Raw genomic sequence first — 16,346 nt, 5'->3', positions numbered from 1 at the left:
GTTGTGAAGCATAGTGTCATAGCATTTAAATTGATACTGTATGTATATCAACTTGGCAGCTCAGCTCAGCCAATCAGATTTTAAGGCCAGATCTCTCTATGGCTTTTTATACTTCCAGCCAGCTGCTTCAGCAGTGCGCAGTGCTGTTGCACAAAGTCCAGGGAAGCGTCTCCGTTGCAGAGGATGTCTGCTCAGTCAGCTGTAGCAGGCAGTCTTCACGCAGGAGCACTCAGAGGCCTGGATCAGCTTCTTTGAGACCGACATCCCGAACCATGGAAAACTGTCCTATGAATACGGTTATCGATTTCAGCAAGAGTGCTGAACATGTGGAGACTCACTCAACCAGCCAAAGAAAGCACAGTGGACTAGCTAAAAAAGTGCAGAATCTGGTTACTGAAAATGAGCGTGATTCCTGGACAGCTATTTCCCAAACCCAGAGATTCCCGATATGGCAATCAAGAAATTCAGCAATGACTACACCAAGAAGCCTTATGATGACGCCTGTTGAGGAAATCTGTTTGAATCTGGACACCCTATTTGCCACTCCACGAAGTTCCAAGTGTTCATTTTCAACTAGAAACAGCCCTACTTCTTTACTGATGTGTTTTGACCTACCTGGTGTGCCCATTTATGAGCTGGACCACACTTTGACTGTCCGGGACAAAGCTAGAAGTTGCTCGCCTGATCTTAAAATGGACACAAATCCACAAAGCCGCAAGTGTGCATCTGCGCCTTCGGCTGGACGCGGAGCTGCTCTCTTGCCCTCTGCTTTGGACTTTCTGCCACACGATGTTCCTCCTTCTGAGCCAGCCCAATCTCGGACCTTCCTGGATGAAGCTAACAGTACAGTAACAGAACAGTAACAGATGAAGCTCTTACTTGACCTGGATGAACTGAGTGTGAGGACGCCTGAGCCGTTCGACCTGGAAGAGCAGGACAGCTGTCGTGGCAGTGTAGCCTCCTGGCCTGCACATCCGTGGTCTGAAGACAGCCCTTGTGCAATGCTGAAAACCAGCCTTAACCTTGACTGAACATTTCAGTTAGCCTGATATCGCAATAATATCCCAATATCTTATGGTATTTCAATAAAAAGCATGAATAAAAATCACAGCAAGCCGTATAGTTACTGTAGGACATATACATACACAGGGGCAGCTGTTATAAATGGGCTAGTGGGGCTAAATCCTAATCATAATCATCAATACCATATTCTTACCATTCAAACCTTCTTATATGTAGTTAAGAAATGCATTGAAGCAGATTATTTTGGACTTCTGTGGACCCAAGAACAATAGCATCACTTAAAGGTCATAATAAAAATACAAATTGGCTAAGATGGACTGATTTGATCTAGCCACAAGCTGCAGATTCACACAGCCTATCTAGCAAGCACATTCTGACATATTACATACACTGAAATCAGTGAAATACTCCACTAATTAGATCTTCTTGGGCTAATTTTTTTAGGCCCACAATGTCAAGCTCCACCTTCTTGATATCTACATTTCAGTACTGTTTGAAAAGGACTGGCTATAAAAAGCAAATCACTGACTATAAAAATGTAGAAATGTAAGAAAACACATGGAGGGCTCATTAAGAGTGAGTACATTCATAACACGTGGTCAGTGTTTGTAGTCGTTTTTGTTTATCTAAATGTATCCTAGTCTGTTTATGCCTGGGAACAACCGCAAAGCATTAGTTATCTAGCTTTCATTGCTTAAAGCCAGAATGTTTATATTTTTCTTTGGTTGCCTGTTTGTTTTGTTTAGTTGATGATGTTAAAAACATCTCTGCCACATATTTGCCATATAAAAGATAAGAGAAATATATGTTTCAAATATGATGTGAGCATTCTACGACATTAAAAGTCGCATCCGTTTTTCTTTGTTTCAATAGGCCTTTATTCTAACAGTCATATATGCTAGCATAAATAAATAAAATGCTGAATTGCATAGATCATTGAGTTAAGGCTGCTGTCCTTCCTCTGAGTGTTGTGGAGCCTTTTGGAAGTGCCTCATTATTGCTGAAGAAACCCTTATCTCTACAATATAGCACATTTCCAAGCAGGAAATAAAATGTAGGAATATCAAATGTGCAATCATGAGGTTTATAATTTTTGGTTCCTATATAGATGCAAATGATTCTGAAGCCAAGCAGACGAAACGGTGCTTGTCCAGTTTCTCTGTTCACTCTGATTTCCAGACCTAAGAGGTTCAGTGTGAGAAAGGTAGATGTGTTCAACACTGCACTGAAACCTCAATGGTGGACATTTCCATCAGATACTCTTATATCAGCTTGTATTGAAACAAGCTGGTGATATGGAGCTGAAATGATAGCTCTTCATCATGAAAACAGAGGGACTGGGCTTGACAACATGACATGATTTATAGGGGGCGTCAGGGTGGGCATTGACCATATGCCTGTCACATTTGGTCCTTTATATTGATTGGTTGTCCTTCCTGCAGCAGTGGTCTTTGGGCCACCTCCCATCTCAACCCCCTCACAGGCTGATGCTTTTATCCAAAGCAACTTACAATTACAACCGAGTACAACTTGAGAAACTGAGGGTTAAGGGCCTTGCTCAGGGGTCCAACAGCTTGGCAGTGGTGGCACTTGAACCAGCAACCTTCTGATTATAAGTCAATTACCTTAACCCCTGAGCTCGGACAGTTCAAGAGGAAGGTCAGCTAGTTCACTATGTGACATTAAATCACTTCAGTGGTGTATAATTATGCTGGAGTGACTTCTCATCATGTTTATTGGCAGAGACATTGAATTTGACATTTTTGGAGTAGGTATTATAGTTAATGGACTGGAGTAAGTTCCATTACGTAAAATTGTATTTTGAATGAATGAATTGAACAAATGCAGTTTGTCACATTTTTTACACTGAGGAAGTAATAAACTACTTCTGATTTCACACAAATACTTAGTTTTACCTGGATTATATTTTTTATGGGTGTAAAGCAAACTGTTTTGTATTTGGCATTCAACTCATTCAAACAAGTCTTCTGTTTTGTTTAGCTGTGTAACGTTGAGCGGTAAGGAGGCAGACATGTGCGGAGAAGAGCGAGATTTAATAGGGGCAAATACAAAATCAGTCGTTTAGGCAGTCCAGGGTCAAAGAGCCAACACAGAGAGCGAGGCGATACATGATTAAACAAAACAAACACACAAAGGCACGAAAGCAAACAGGGAAGCAGGCTATAACTAAGGCTAGGGAAAACTCAGAGCTAGGAAACACGGAGCACAAACCAACACAACCATACGAATAAACATGCAAACATTCAATGAACTAAACACATAGACCAATCAGTCAAAATTCAATAATTCAAATGAACAGCAAAATCTAAGGGAACAAGGCAGGGTTTAAATATATTCAACTTCACAAAACTAGAAACGAAGGACAGGTGTAAGCAATCAAACAAGGTGAGGACAAAATCAAACTATGGAACGGAACAGAGCTAAACACAAGACAGGGAAAACACGGAACACCGAAGATGAAAGGGACTGATCGTGACAAGTTGTTTATTTTAAGAGACTTTTCTTATTCTTTTTGTATATTTCCAATTGCTCTTTAATAAAGCAAAGTATTACTTATCTGAAAAATCAGTTAGTTGATGCCATAATCGAGAGAATACTCGATTACTAAAATATCCTATAGCTGCAGGCCTAGTGTGCATATATAAAATATGGCATTGAAATAAATGGAACCAATGCTAAAGTATGGCTCTGAAACAGAGAAGGTCTCTTCTGTGATAAGCTCTGGAAATAAACTGATGCATACCGACATTTGTAATGTAATGTAAACCTGACATTACAAATGTAAACCTGGAATTACCGTTACAGTATCTGAACCATAACTGCTGCTGATGCAACAAAATGGTCCAAAATTAATTATGGAAATAACAGAGCGCCCTTTAACTTCATCACCACAATGGCTGACACATGGCAGTTTCATAGAGGAAGCCTCTTTCTGTCCTCTGCATTCTTATGAATGACACTAATATAGTACACACAAATATTTGCCAAGCAAAAAGACACTTAGAATGATACTATCAGCAAATCAAAGATGGCCCAGAAGCTCCAGGTGACCATGAGTTGATACTGTACCTTGCTGCTGGCAGGAGTCCACAGACAGCAATGAATGCATCTGTGTTTTGTCTGCTGCAGGTAAGTAGGTCAAGAATGGCTCACCTAGTGTGTGTGTGTGTGTGTGTGTGTGTGTGTGTCTGTGTCTGTGTCTGTCTGAGTGCATGAGCGTGTGCAGTACCTTGCAGGCCACACGGTGGGGACAGAGCATCCCAAAGCCCAGAGGAGGCTGGATAGTCCTAAGCAGGGCCACCACGTCCAAGTGCTTTGTGAAACCCTGTGAAGAATGCTGGAGTGAGAAAAGTGGACGATGAAGAGAGACGGCAAAGCGAGACATGGAGGTGGAGCTTACTTATGTAGGTGGGGCTTACTTATGGAGGTGTATCTTACTTATGGAGGTGGGGCTTACTTATGGAGGTGGGCCTTACATGGCTTCGGGATCATACTCTGACCAGATCCTTTTGAACTCATCCAAGTGATGCAATCCCAGAATCGACCAATCATGTGTCAAGTAGTCAAAATTGTCCACGATGACAGCAACAATGAGATTGATAATCTGGGAAAGGTGATAAATGGACACAGCAAATAAAGAGGAATGTAAGCATCTGAATTAAATTCACATGAAAGTAAAAGAATTGTGCATTACCAAGAAAGCACAGAGCATGAAGAAGCTGATGAAATAGATGATGGCAAAGTTGCTGCCGCAGGTGAATTCCTTGCCGGGCTCGTAGTCCGACTCTGGATCACAGCGTTTCCCTGGCAATCTGGCCAACATAATCTCCTGCCAAGCCTCGCCCGTGGCACACCTATGTACGCACACACACACAAACACGAGCACACACGCACACAGGTGGGGATGAGACTCATCCAACCTGAGTGCAGTTTTGTCTACGCTCCCGCGGGCTGTGAGGTCCACAATGACTCCACTGCTGTGCCTCCTGCTGGCTCCTCTGCTCCAATGTCTGCTAGGGAGAAAGACAGTCAGGCAAGCACCATGTCCCTGAGATGCCTGCACAGCAGTGGGTTCATATTCGGTGCTCTTCAAATGACGTGTATTTGTATGTTCACACTCATCAGAATCTGTATTCCCTCCCCCACCCACCTGCATGCCAATCACAGCATAGATGAAGAAGATCATGGCGATGAGCAGCGCTACATAAGGGAGGGCCTTTGGGACAAACAGAAGAAAACAGAAGAAAAAAATCTCATTTGAATTCTCAGCTTTTGTGTGTTCAGGTAGAGAGAAGAAACTGAGGGGTTTTTTGTTGTTGTTGCAGTGACCATTGACCTAAAGAGATTTCACAAAGGTCCAGAGGCGTGTGCGGATGCCCTCCCCCTTGCTGAGCATCTTAACCAATCTCATCACACGAAACAGACAGAAGAAAGCGATATACACCCGAGAACTGTCTTCAGAGCTCTGTGGAAAAGGAAGTAAGAGAGGCAGAGGCTATATAAAGAATTTCTATGAGTAAGATTATCTGATTGCTGTGCCTAATGTCTAGTAGATCTCCAAGTTTATAAACTTGCAATAATATCACCTTCTGGACAGTCTTAAAAATTCAATTGCAGTGATGATTATGACAAGTATATAGTTGTAAATAATTTTTGCTGATTACTGATTATAAATAATGATTCTAATGAAATAATAATCTAAAATACTAATGAGAATATTTCTGAGAAATCATACGATACTGTATGGCAGGTATGCCACTGCCATAGTTTCCCCACCCTGACATCATGGTTGCCGTGGTGCTAGTGCCATGTGGATTTGTTGTTCTTTTTTGTTTCCACCCTGTAATATGCTTTGTTCTAACTGTTCTTAACACCTGTTTTGAGTTTTCCCCTAAGTAACCTGTCCTGCTGTGGTGCTTGTTCCTCTACTTCTAGTCATGTTTTCTGGTTTTATGTCTCAGTCTCAATGTTACAGCCAATACATTTTCTATACTTCTATATTGATAGTAACAGTATGAAAGCAGACTGGACACTCACAATGAACTCTGTAACCACAATTTCCACCACACTCCCCACCACAATGAGAGCATTGAAGAAATTCCAGGCATCCATGAAATAATGCTGGGGACAAGACAAATGGCCAAATAACTAGCTTCAGTTACAGCATGACATAGCATGAATAGTGGAGGAGTGTGATGATGACAAAACCCACGAAGATGTTCCTCATGAAGAAGGCAATGATGATGATATAGACGATGAAGAAGATGGATATCTCCACGCGGTAGTTGTAGAATGAGCCATGGTTCTCCCCGTTGGCATCGATGGCCTTGTAAAGGAGTCTGAGGGAAATCATGAAACAGAAGAGAACAAGTGTAACCCAGGGGAGGAAATATGTGCTTAGTTGACCTTTGCCCTTTGACATGGGATCACATCATTGTGGAGACTTACGTGGGTCAAGCCTCAAAGGTGGAGACAGTGAAGAGGGCCATCATGCCCATCAGCACGTTATCAAAGTTAAACTCGCTGTTGAGCCAGAAGTGCTGGCGCATGATCGGGTGAGTCACATCACCATCTTTATATACCACAAATGTGCCTCTGCATTACATGCAAACACACGCACACACACACACACACACACACACACACACACACACACACACACACACACACACACACACACACACACTATGAGAACAACACAGAATCAATGAATCATTGCCATTTGATAACACACAGACACCTTCCCTAAGTAGTGCTTACTTGCACTGCTTCAGTGTGTGTTTTGCCTCATCTGTGCGGCAATAAAATTTGCCCTGCGATACAAAATGTAACATTTACTCTCAACAGCACCCACAAGAGCACCTACTTTGTCAAAAGTGAGACAAGTCATAAGTGCAATTCATGTATTGCTGGTGTCATTACGAAGTAAGGGAGGTGCAGGGGGTGGTACGTGTGCACGGGGAGCAGAGAGCACCTTAAAGAGCTGGACGCCAACGCAGGCGAACATGAACTGAAGCAGAGCGGTGGCAATCATGATGTTCCCGATGGTCCTGATAGCCACGAACACACACTGCACCATGTTCTGGTCAGACGGGCAGAGAGGCAGTTATCAGGGATGGCAGGAGAGAGGCGTGTGGCACGCATGGGCACAGGCACAACGGGCAGTACCTTGAGTCCCTTTGCTCTGTTGATGGCTCGGACAGGCCTGAACACTCGTAGCACTCTCAGGATCTAGTAAAATGTTGTGATCTATATTGTCAAATGCTGCACGCAGTTCAAGCATTATAAGCACAGAGACCTAACCAAGGTCAGAAGCCAACAACAGGTCATTAACTACTTTATTTAGTTCTGTTTCTGTACTGTGATTAAGCCTAAACCCTGACTGAAAAACTTCATGTATCTGGTACTGATTCAGATATGAGCTTAGCTGCTGAGCTACAGCTTTTTCTAGGATCTTGGAAATAAATGTAAGCTTTGAGATCAGCCTGTAGTTTGACAGCTGACATGGGTCGACGTTAGATTTATTGATAAGTGGTCTGATTACTGGTAATTTGAATGGTTTAGGGATGTAGCCAAGGTTCAAGGAGGAGTTTATTAAATTTAGAAAAGGTTCAATTACTTCAGGTAGGATTTCCTTAAGAAAGTGTGCAGGCAGTGAATCTAGTAAGCATGTGGAGGATTTTGAGCGCAAGATCAAAGATGTAATTTCTGTAATTTTCTAGGTGTAAAGGATTCTAGAGTCACAACTAATAAGGCGATTTTTTAAATTGCTGTGATTCATTACATTTTGGCACTCATAAAATGTAACTGGATCCAAGTTCTAAAAGAAATTGTGTTTGCAATTTATTTGTACAGTTACTTGAAAAACCCTGGTAGCGCAGTTAACAGGTTTGATGATTTTCCTGTGCACAAAACTGTGATGCCAGGGCTGTCCCAAGTCTTTATGAAGCCCTAAGCAAAAATCTGAGTCGCCATTGCAATAGCATAGGACATAGATGTCAAACTCAGGGCCGCAAGCCAAATCTCGCCCACAGTGTAATTATATTTGGCCTGCGAGAAAATACTATATGTCTACTAGAGCTGGCCCACCGGTAGACAGTGAATTCACCGCTAATACTACAAATCCCAGAATGCTCTGCTGGTGCATTGGCGTGTCAATCAGGACCCACAAACGCCCCCTCCTCTGTTGACATTCATTAGCAACCTCATGCCACCAGCTGCACAACTTGCAGCTTCAGGGTCAGGGCCATGTCATCACAGACATGTATGTTGCAGTGAGGGCTTTTAAAACAAAATTGTGCCTGTGGCCAATTTTATGGCCAAACCATAAAAATGCAGAGCTCTACTGCCATGTTCCCAAGTGCACAGTTTGCTGAAAAACTCAAGTTACTCAGTGCCGAGTGACCTGGCAATTTGCTGACTTTGATGCCCAGAAATGTAGGTTTTAACTGCTTAGTAATCCTTTTGCAGTTGATATGGAAAGCCCACCAACTAACCTCCAAATGGAGCTGCTTGAACTCCAGTATAGTGACACGCTGAAGTCAAAGTATGACGCTGTGGGCGCTGCACAGTTTCCACATTACATCCATGACACAATGCCCCAGCTGCTCCAATGCTCTCTATGTTAGGCAGCACATATCTGTGTGAGCAACTATTCTCCTTGATGAAGATGAGAAAAACATCACACAGGAGTCGTCTCACTGATGAACACCTTCACTCAATCCTGAGGATTTTCTCAGCTCAGAGCCTGACCCCAAACATTGATGAGCTAGCATCCAAGAAGAGATGTCAGGTATCTGGCTTGGACCAGTGTGCATCAGAGTAGATCAGAGAGTAGCAAACTGAGCTTGAATGAATGTTTTCTTTATGCACTTTTCCTCGCTACTCCAAAGCATGGACTTGAATGGGTGGATTTTCATTGAAGGAAATTATTATTATTATTATTATTATTATTATTATTATTATTGTTAGCCTGTGAAAAAAAAGGTTACCATTGAAATTTAACTCATAAGGCTACAAATAAAGAAAGAGGCATAAGATTTTTAAAAACATTTATTTAAAAAATGAATGCCACAGATGTCTTTGATTTGACATTTGATTTCACGTGTGTCTATAGTATTAAACTTTGCTTGTTCCAGATTCAATGTTTAAGCAAAACATTGTCCAAGTTTTTAATTTTTGCCCACTGTGTATTTGAGTTTGACTCCCCTGGCATAGGACAATAAATAAATAAATACAATGACAATGTTCCCCAACTCTGATGATTTTTTATTTATTTTTTTCAACAGGACAATGCTCCATGTCACACAGCCAGGTCAATCAAAGTGTGGATGAGGGACCACCAGACCCTTTCATAGCCAGCCCAATCTCCAGACCTGAGCCCCAATGAAAACCTTTGCAATGTAATCAAGAGGAAGATGGATGGTCACAAGCCATCAAACAAAGCCGAGCTCCTGGAATTTCTGTGCCAGGAGTGGCATAAAATTACCCAACAGCAATGTGAAAGACTGGTGGAAAGCATACCAAGATGCATGACAGCTGTGATTAAAAATCAGGGTTATTCCACCAAATATTGATTCTTGACTCATCCAAAGTAGAAATATTAGTACCGTGTTGTTTGTAAATGCTTGTTTTCTTTGCATTATTTGTGGTCTGAAATTTCTGTAACTGTTTTGTTATTTTGACCATTAGTCATTTTCATAAAGAACATGCTCTAAAATACAATATTTTTATCTGGAATTTGGAAGACATGTTGCCAGTAGTTTATGGGATAAAACAAAACTACTCAGCCTGGTCAAACTCATACACATCAATTGTAAAACTAGAGAAACTGATCATTTTGTAGTGGTCTCTCATTTTTTTCCAGAGCTGTAAATACATTTAAGTGCTCTGGGGAGCCAATTGGTGGCCACTTGGAGACCTAAGCAGGCGTTCATTTCGCTTATATGGCGGGACAAGTGTTCTGTTGTTATCCAACCTATCGCAGTCCTACAAAGAGTTAATGCACTTATGATTTCTGATGTTTATTTTAGATGCATTTTGGGTTGTACATGTAACCGGGTGATTATCGGTTGTGCCTACACAAAGCTGGTGGAACAAATAGGTCGTGGTACCTTTAAAACCACCAGGTGGTGCCATCGCGATAACAAGCGGGATTAACATGTTTACCAATAAACGAACAAGGAACATTTTGCTCCTGTGAGTTGCCTTTTTGTGAGTTTTAAGAAAAAGGTGAAAAAACCTTGGATTATTCCCTTACCAACACAGTAAAGATTTAAGATTTGTTTTAGCCGTCTAACAAAAGGGTTGTTGAATGATTTTGTGGGTGTGTGCGTGCATGAGTTGTAAGATAAAGGTTGGAGTTTTCCATCAGTGTTGCAGGTTCACCTTCCATGAACCTTTCTATCTGTTTAGGACCAACCGGAAGGCAGTTGTTTTGGGACTTTATTTTAGTTTAGTTTGTTGACGCTTCTGTAATAAGGGACATAGAAAATAATTGTATACGGTCAGTGGAAAAGTGAATATGTTCTTTTCTGTTTAGTTAGTTTGTGTAGCTACTGTGAGTGAGCGCAGATAAGTTCCAGTGTTTAGCCTACGTGTGTTGTGGAGTTTAGCACATGTTAACAAAGTAAGTACAGGCACAACAGGTCAGCGATCATTTTAGAAGATGCTTTCTAATTGTAATCCTTCACACTACAGTGTGGAAGCATAGTTTGTTTTTTTGTTTTTTTTTTAAATTTCCAAACAGCCACTGACATATTATGTGTACACTAGCTTGTGTGTACTACAGGAAGTTTAAAAAAGAGAAATACATATATTTTCAATTGATGTGCCTGGTTTCCTCTTACTCTCATGTATGTATAGGAAAGGAATGTCCCATTGGGTCTCAAATATTCACAGGCCATAAAACTTGCTACCAGGAGTGGAGTATTCCAAGTAGCTAAGAGGAACTAAAGGGTTTTTTTTTTTTATGTGCAAGTATAGAGTGAAGTACCTAATGCGGTAGTGCTGAAGAGCAGGTTGGCATTTAGTGGGAGACCGAGTGGTGTTCTGGTGTCTGGTTACAACTGTTTTGATACCACGTCAGAGCTACAGAGATCATCGTTGTGACGCAACAGGACAACGACAGGAACTTTAGGCCAGAGGGACTGTGCCAGCCAACTCATCATCAACTCCTATCCTTCACCAAGCTCGTAGTAGGGACTGTAAAGACTGAAGTTTGTACAGTATCACAGTCAGGTGAACAAGAATCACAGTTGCAAGAACAAATTAGGGAGTTGCATACTAAACATGAGGAAGCTATGGCTACGATAGATTTTATGTTTATGTTCCCATGGAGAAGCATATTCCCCCATTTTGTGGCGAGCTTGAGAAAGATGGTAGGCCTGTCGATGATTTCACTGAAGATGTCGACCAGATGATAGGAATCAGTCTGACCATGACCAGTATGATTTTATGTCCCTGCTAAGAGGTCTGGCTCTAGAAGAGGCATGTATGTGCAGCAGTGCTGACCTTGATAATGCTAGTGACTAGTTAACCTACCTCAGAGAAGCATTTTCAGACAATCACAGTGTACCCCAACTGTTGCATTGTTTTTACAGCTGTAAACAGCAGGAGGGTGAAGACATAAGAGAATTTTCACATGCCTTGGCGCAAGCCCTTAGCTTGCTACTGAAGTGGTGTCGTAGTTGATGAGAGATTGGCACTAAGGGATCAGTTCATAGAGGGAGTCAGATTCTTCTCTTAGGAGAGAGCTTTGCAGATATGTGCAAAACAACCCAGAATCCTCTGTGATGGAGGTGCGGGAGGAGGCTTATTTGTGGTTTCTAGAGGAGTCCTTAGTTAAAGCCAAAGCTGTAAAGTTGAGAGGTGGTAGTAGTACTAGTCGAGCACAGTGTGCAGCTCATAAAGTGCAAGAACTAATGTCAGTCACTCTGGAGGACGTCCTTAAAGTGATAGCAGAGCCGTGCCATAGTTGAATTAACTAAAGCAGCTAAAGACCTCACAGTACAGAAAAGTAGTACTGCTAGCAGACCGAATTCACAGTCAAAGTATCCGTTGGATGTGCAACCAGTCTGTTTCAAATGTGAGGTTCCAAGGCATATTGCAAAGAACTGCCCACAGAAGTGGAGCATAAGAAATGCAAACCCAGTGTTCTCTAGCTCCCAGGGAAACGAGACCCCCCAGTTGTTGTTCCCCCAGATTGCCTGACTCACCCCATTTACTCAGCTAGTACACAACCCTCCTGTGATCAATTATTGCAGTGTGTTATTGGAACATGTCCTCTAGTAGAGCTCAAGATTTGCAATGTTGTTACTCCTTACCTGTTGGAGAATAATAATCAAGTGAGTACTCTTACGGAGCAATTTTTCTGAATGCATTTATATGGGGAAGATGAGGATATGTTGCCCACTATAGGTTGTGTTAAATTGACAGCCACTAATGGGCTCAATACACCATACCCTGGGTATCTCGAGCTGGAGGTTGAGGCAATGGGCCTAAAAATTCTATTTGTAATCCTTTACACTACAGTGTTGGCGGCATTTGTATTCTGTATAGCTACAGCACCTCTACTTAACACTCATGTTGTAATCTGATCTAGAAAGTTGCCAGCCCTTTTAAAATATTAGGTTTATAGTATAATAGTTGAATTAAACAGACACAGCTTTAATCGCAATTATTTTCATGACGATTAATCTTAAACCAAAAAATGAGCTCACTGAGAGCTGTAGTTCTTTTTACAGACACACCCAGTAAAACTGCTTGATCAATTCTTGATAGCCACTGACCTATAGGATCAATAGACTAGTACAACCAAATAACCTTTAATGTGTTGCTTTACTGCAACGCATTTTAGAATTGAGATGTTAGTGTGTTCTGTTCTTGAAAAGGTTACAAAAGCAGCTGGATAAAGCTTTGATTGACATGCTAGTCATGGACTAGAATCTAATATGGTTATAATAAATTAATTCAGGACAAGTGCAGCATAATACATTTTTTAAATTAACATTAGTATAAAAATGTGGGTTCTTTGTTTTATTCTTAGACATATGATGGTGCCTCAATAATGCTTAACATTAACCTGCAATAAAGAACAGGACCAGCTATTCTCTTGTACTAATTCTGAAGTTTGCATCTTTATTTTATATTTGAATGTTTAACAGCTGACTGGGGATTTAGGAACAACACCCTCCCAGGGCAAGGCCTTCACCAAAGGCATGACCATGGCCAGTGACTTGGGCGGGTCGGCGGTGTTCTACACGACGCTTGGGGCAGACACTTGGGACTGAGCGGTCTGCATGTGGACGAGTCTAAGTCCTGCACAGTCACGCAGGTGATGACGTTCGCCTATTGGCTCACGCCGCAGCTGGAAGGTGGGGCTAAGGAAGGGGAGGAAGGATTAAACCACAAGATGAGCAACAGCAGGGAAACTGTTAGGAAGGATTTCATAATGGATTTAAAAAGACTTGAGTTGCAGTGGAGCAGCAGGTGGAACAGCAGGGGTGTGAGAGGTCACGGCAAGGGCACCTGGTGGGCGGGACCTAGGCATCGGTGTCGTCCTCGTCCTCTTGAGTCGCTGGGGATGGTGATGTTGCTGACAGCCAGGCCAGGCGTGAGATGATGATCGGCTGTGACAGGTCGCCGATGCCTTGCATGGCGGAGGAAACAGGCCTGGGACAAAGGGGCACGTCAACACTCAACACACACCGCACACTCGAGTGAACACACAGCCTATCACCAAATTGTGATGCCAAAGAGCCATCCAGCACTTGTTAGAACAGTTGTACCCACTATGCAGACCGACATACTAGACCAGTAGGTCTCAGTTCCAGTTCTAGGGTTTCCTTGCGTTGTATTAGTGTGGGGTTTTAGCCTTAATGCTAACCATGTCGTCCATGTCCTCTCTAAGGTTCTTGATGTACGCACTGGGGAACTCCTTGGCCCTGGCTCCCATCTCAGCCTCACACTCCTTGCGAGACCTGAAGCAGCCAATGAACACTTTGCGGTCATTGAGCATCATGCCATTAAGTTTCTCAATGGCTCTCTCCGAAGCCTCGCCGCTCTCAAAGTGTACAAAGCCGTAGCCCTTAGAGCCGTTCTCATCACAAATCACCTTGCAGGAAAGGAATGGCAAAGTTGCAGAATGTGTCATAAAGGGCTCCGCAGTCAATAGACTTGTCCAGGTTTTTGAGGAAGATGTTGCCAATTCTGCTCTTCCTCAGAAAGGGGTCTTTCTGGGACCACATAATGCGCATAGGCCTGCCTTTGATGACGTTAAAGTTCATCATATCCAAAGCACGCTCAGCATGGCTGCTGAAGGTTCACATATGCATATCCAGGTGAGCAACTGGTCATCATGTCCCCACAAACTCGGATGGAGACAATTAGACCAGCAGGGCTCAGTTTCTCGAATAGCATGGCCTCCGTAACGTCTGAATGAAGATCACCTACGTACAACAAGGCCATCGGAGCACTTGGAGCACTCGGATTCATCTTTGTGAGGGACGTCGTTGAACCTTTCTGGAAATCGTAGGTGAAAGTAGTAAATGAACAAAATAAAATATTAAACGACTTAACCAAATAATCTAAATACACAAATTATACAACAGTTTTCCAAAAAGCAACAACAATTCAACAGAGCCAGGGAAGTGTCGATTGACCAAAGCGATCAAAGGAACACTTTAGCTTTAGAATTCAGATGACAGATGACAACTTAGTTGTTACGTAAGAGTTATTTTATGTAAATGTTTATTTTTTAATATTATCCAAATGCCATTTATTTATTTATTTTTATCGTTAATGATTAATTATTCAATTATTTAAACTGATAGCCTTAATAACATGAATGAGAGGCTTGTTTCTCTACTAGCCTATTAACTGTACTAGACTTTAACAATGCCTTACATTTCAAAATATTACCCAGTTAAAGTATTTTCCAAAAATCGTCCATATGCTGGTCACACTGGATCATTTACCACATGGCTCAAAATAAATTCTTTTACATTGATAAGCACAGCAACATTCATGGCAACAAAAATCTATCACATTAAAGATAGTTAATGGGATTAAATCAGTTTGCCTTGAAGAAGGCATTTGTTCTTTGACGTTAAAAATACTCGCCTGGAATTAAACCTAGTAGAGTTCCACAACGAGGTGCAATTTGTAAAAGGACGTCTTTTTCTCTCAGAGTAAGAAATCTGCAGAAATAAATACATCAGTTAAATTTTTAAATATATAGGTTAAAAATCCAAGTATAAAGAGCAGATATATTATCTGTGCTAATTAATGAATGTATTTAAAGTATACATTTAGTAGGCCTAAAAATATAACTGGTATGTAAATCATATCTAAATATATTTATTTAGAGTAAATTACATGCGACATATTGAAGATTTTGATTTTTTTGGCCCGCTACCACCATACCGCCTCATCGGGAACTGTTACACTTTATTTTTTTATTTTTTTTATTTATATCTTAAAAATAATCACCTGGAATGTAAACCTAGCCGAGGTCCACAACGAGGTGCAATTTGTAAAAGGACGTTTTTTTTTTCTCTCAGAGTTAGAAATCTGGAGAAATAAATATTTTAATTTATTACCCCCCCATCAGAGGACCTTTAGAGCTTTATTATTAAAAATAAGACAGACAGATGAACAGACAAACGCAAAATGTATATATAATATTTTTAAGTATTCGCCATCTGCACCATTACAGGAATAATGTGTGTGTGTGTGTGTGTGTGTGTGTGTGTGTGAGTGTGAATGTGAATGTATGTATATGGTTATGTGCGAGTACATGTATGTTGGATTGTATATGTACACGTATTAGAGTGTGATATTTAGCGTTTATGGATTGGCTCTGTATGGATTTTATCAAAGGTGTCCAGTCTAGATTATTGGTTCTGTTATTGATTAATTCTGAGAATTATTCTATTGATATATAGTCTATTAATAGATTTTTCTATTGGGTGACACTAACATTATTTTTTGTTTTCCAGTTCATGAGTATGTTTTTTTGTTTGTTGTTTTTTTGCAATAATATTTTTATTATATCAATATAATAATGTTATACATAGTATCCTGTCCTATTGGTTGATGATCTGTCTCCTAGGAGACATAAAGATGGTGTTGGATGGATATGGTTATTTAAAGCATGGGATATGTTGGTGATGACGACTTGCCAAAATTGCTTGATAGATGTGCTCTGCCGAGTGGTATGAATGTAATCGTCAGATGTGTTTTGAGTAAAGTATGTACAGATTGCTGAGCTTGTGAAACCAATTTTAAACATCCAATGTGTA

At 41.2% G+C, this 16,346-nt stretch overlaps 3 pseudogenes; all 3 read right to left on the bottom strand.

Annotated features, from left to right (window-relative positions):
* Nucleotides 1-687: 687 nt before the first annotated feature.
* LOC145656154 (voltage-dependent L-type calcium channel subunit alpha-1D-like) lies at nucleotides 688-5,455 on the bottom strand (annotated as a pseudogene).
* A 747-nt stretch (nucleotides 5,456-6,202) lies between these two features.
* On the bottom strand, nucleotides 6,203-13,851 carry LOC145656153 (voltage-dependent L-type calcium channel subunit alpha-1D-like; annotated as a pseudogene).
* A 49-nt stretch (nucleotides 13,852-13,900) lies between these two features.
* Nucleotides 13,901-14,538, bottom strand: LOC145656152 (polyadenylate-binding protein 1A pseudogene; annotated as a pseudogene).
* Between the last annotated feature and the right edge of the window lie 1,808 nt (nucleotides 14,539-16,346).

The sequence above is a fragment of the Electrophorus electricus genome, unplaced genomic scaffold (genome assembly GCF_041902795.1).
Source record: "Electrophorus electricus isolate QZ-2024a unplaced genomic scaffold, ASM4190279v1 Scaffold51, whole genome shotgun sequence".
NCBI lineage: Eukaryota > Metazoa > Chordata > Actinopteri > Gymnotiformes > Gymnotidae > Electrophorus > Electrophorus electricus.
This window is presented reverse-complemented; position numbering and strand designations above follow the sequence as displayed.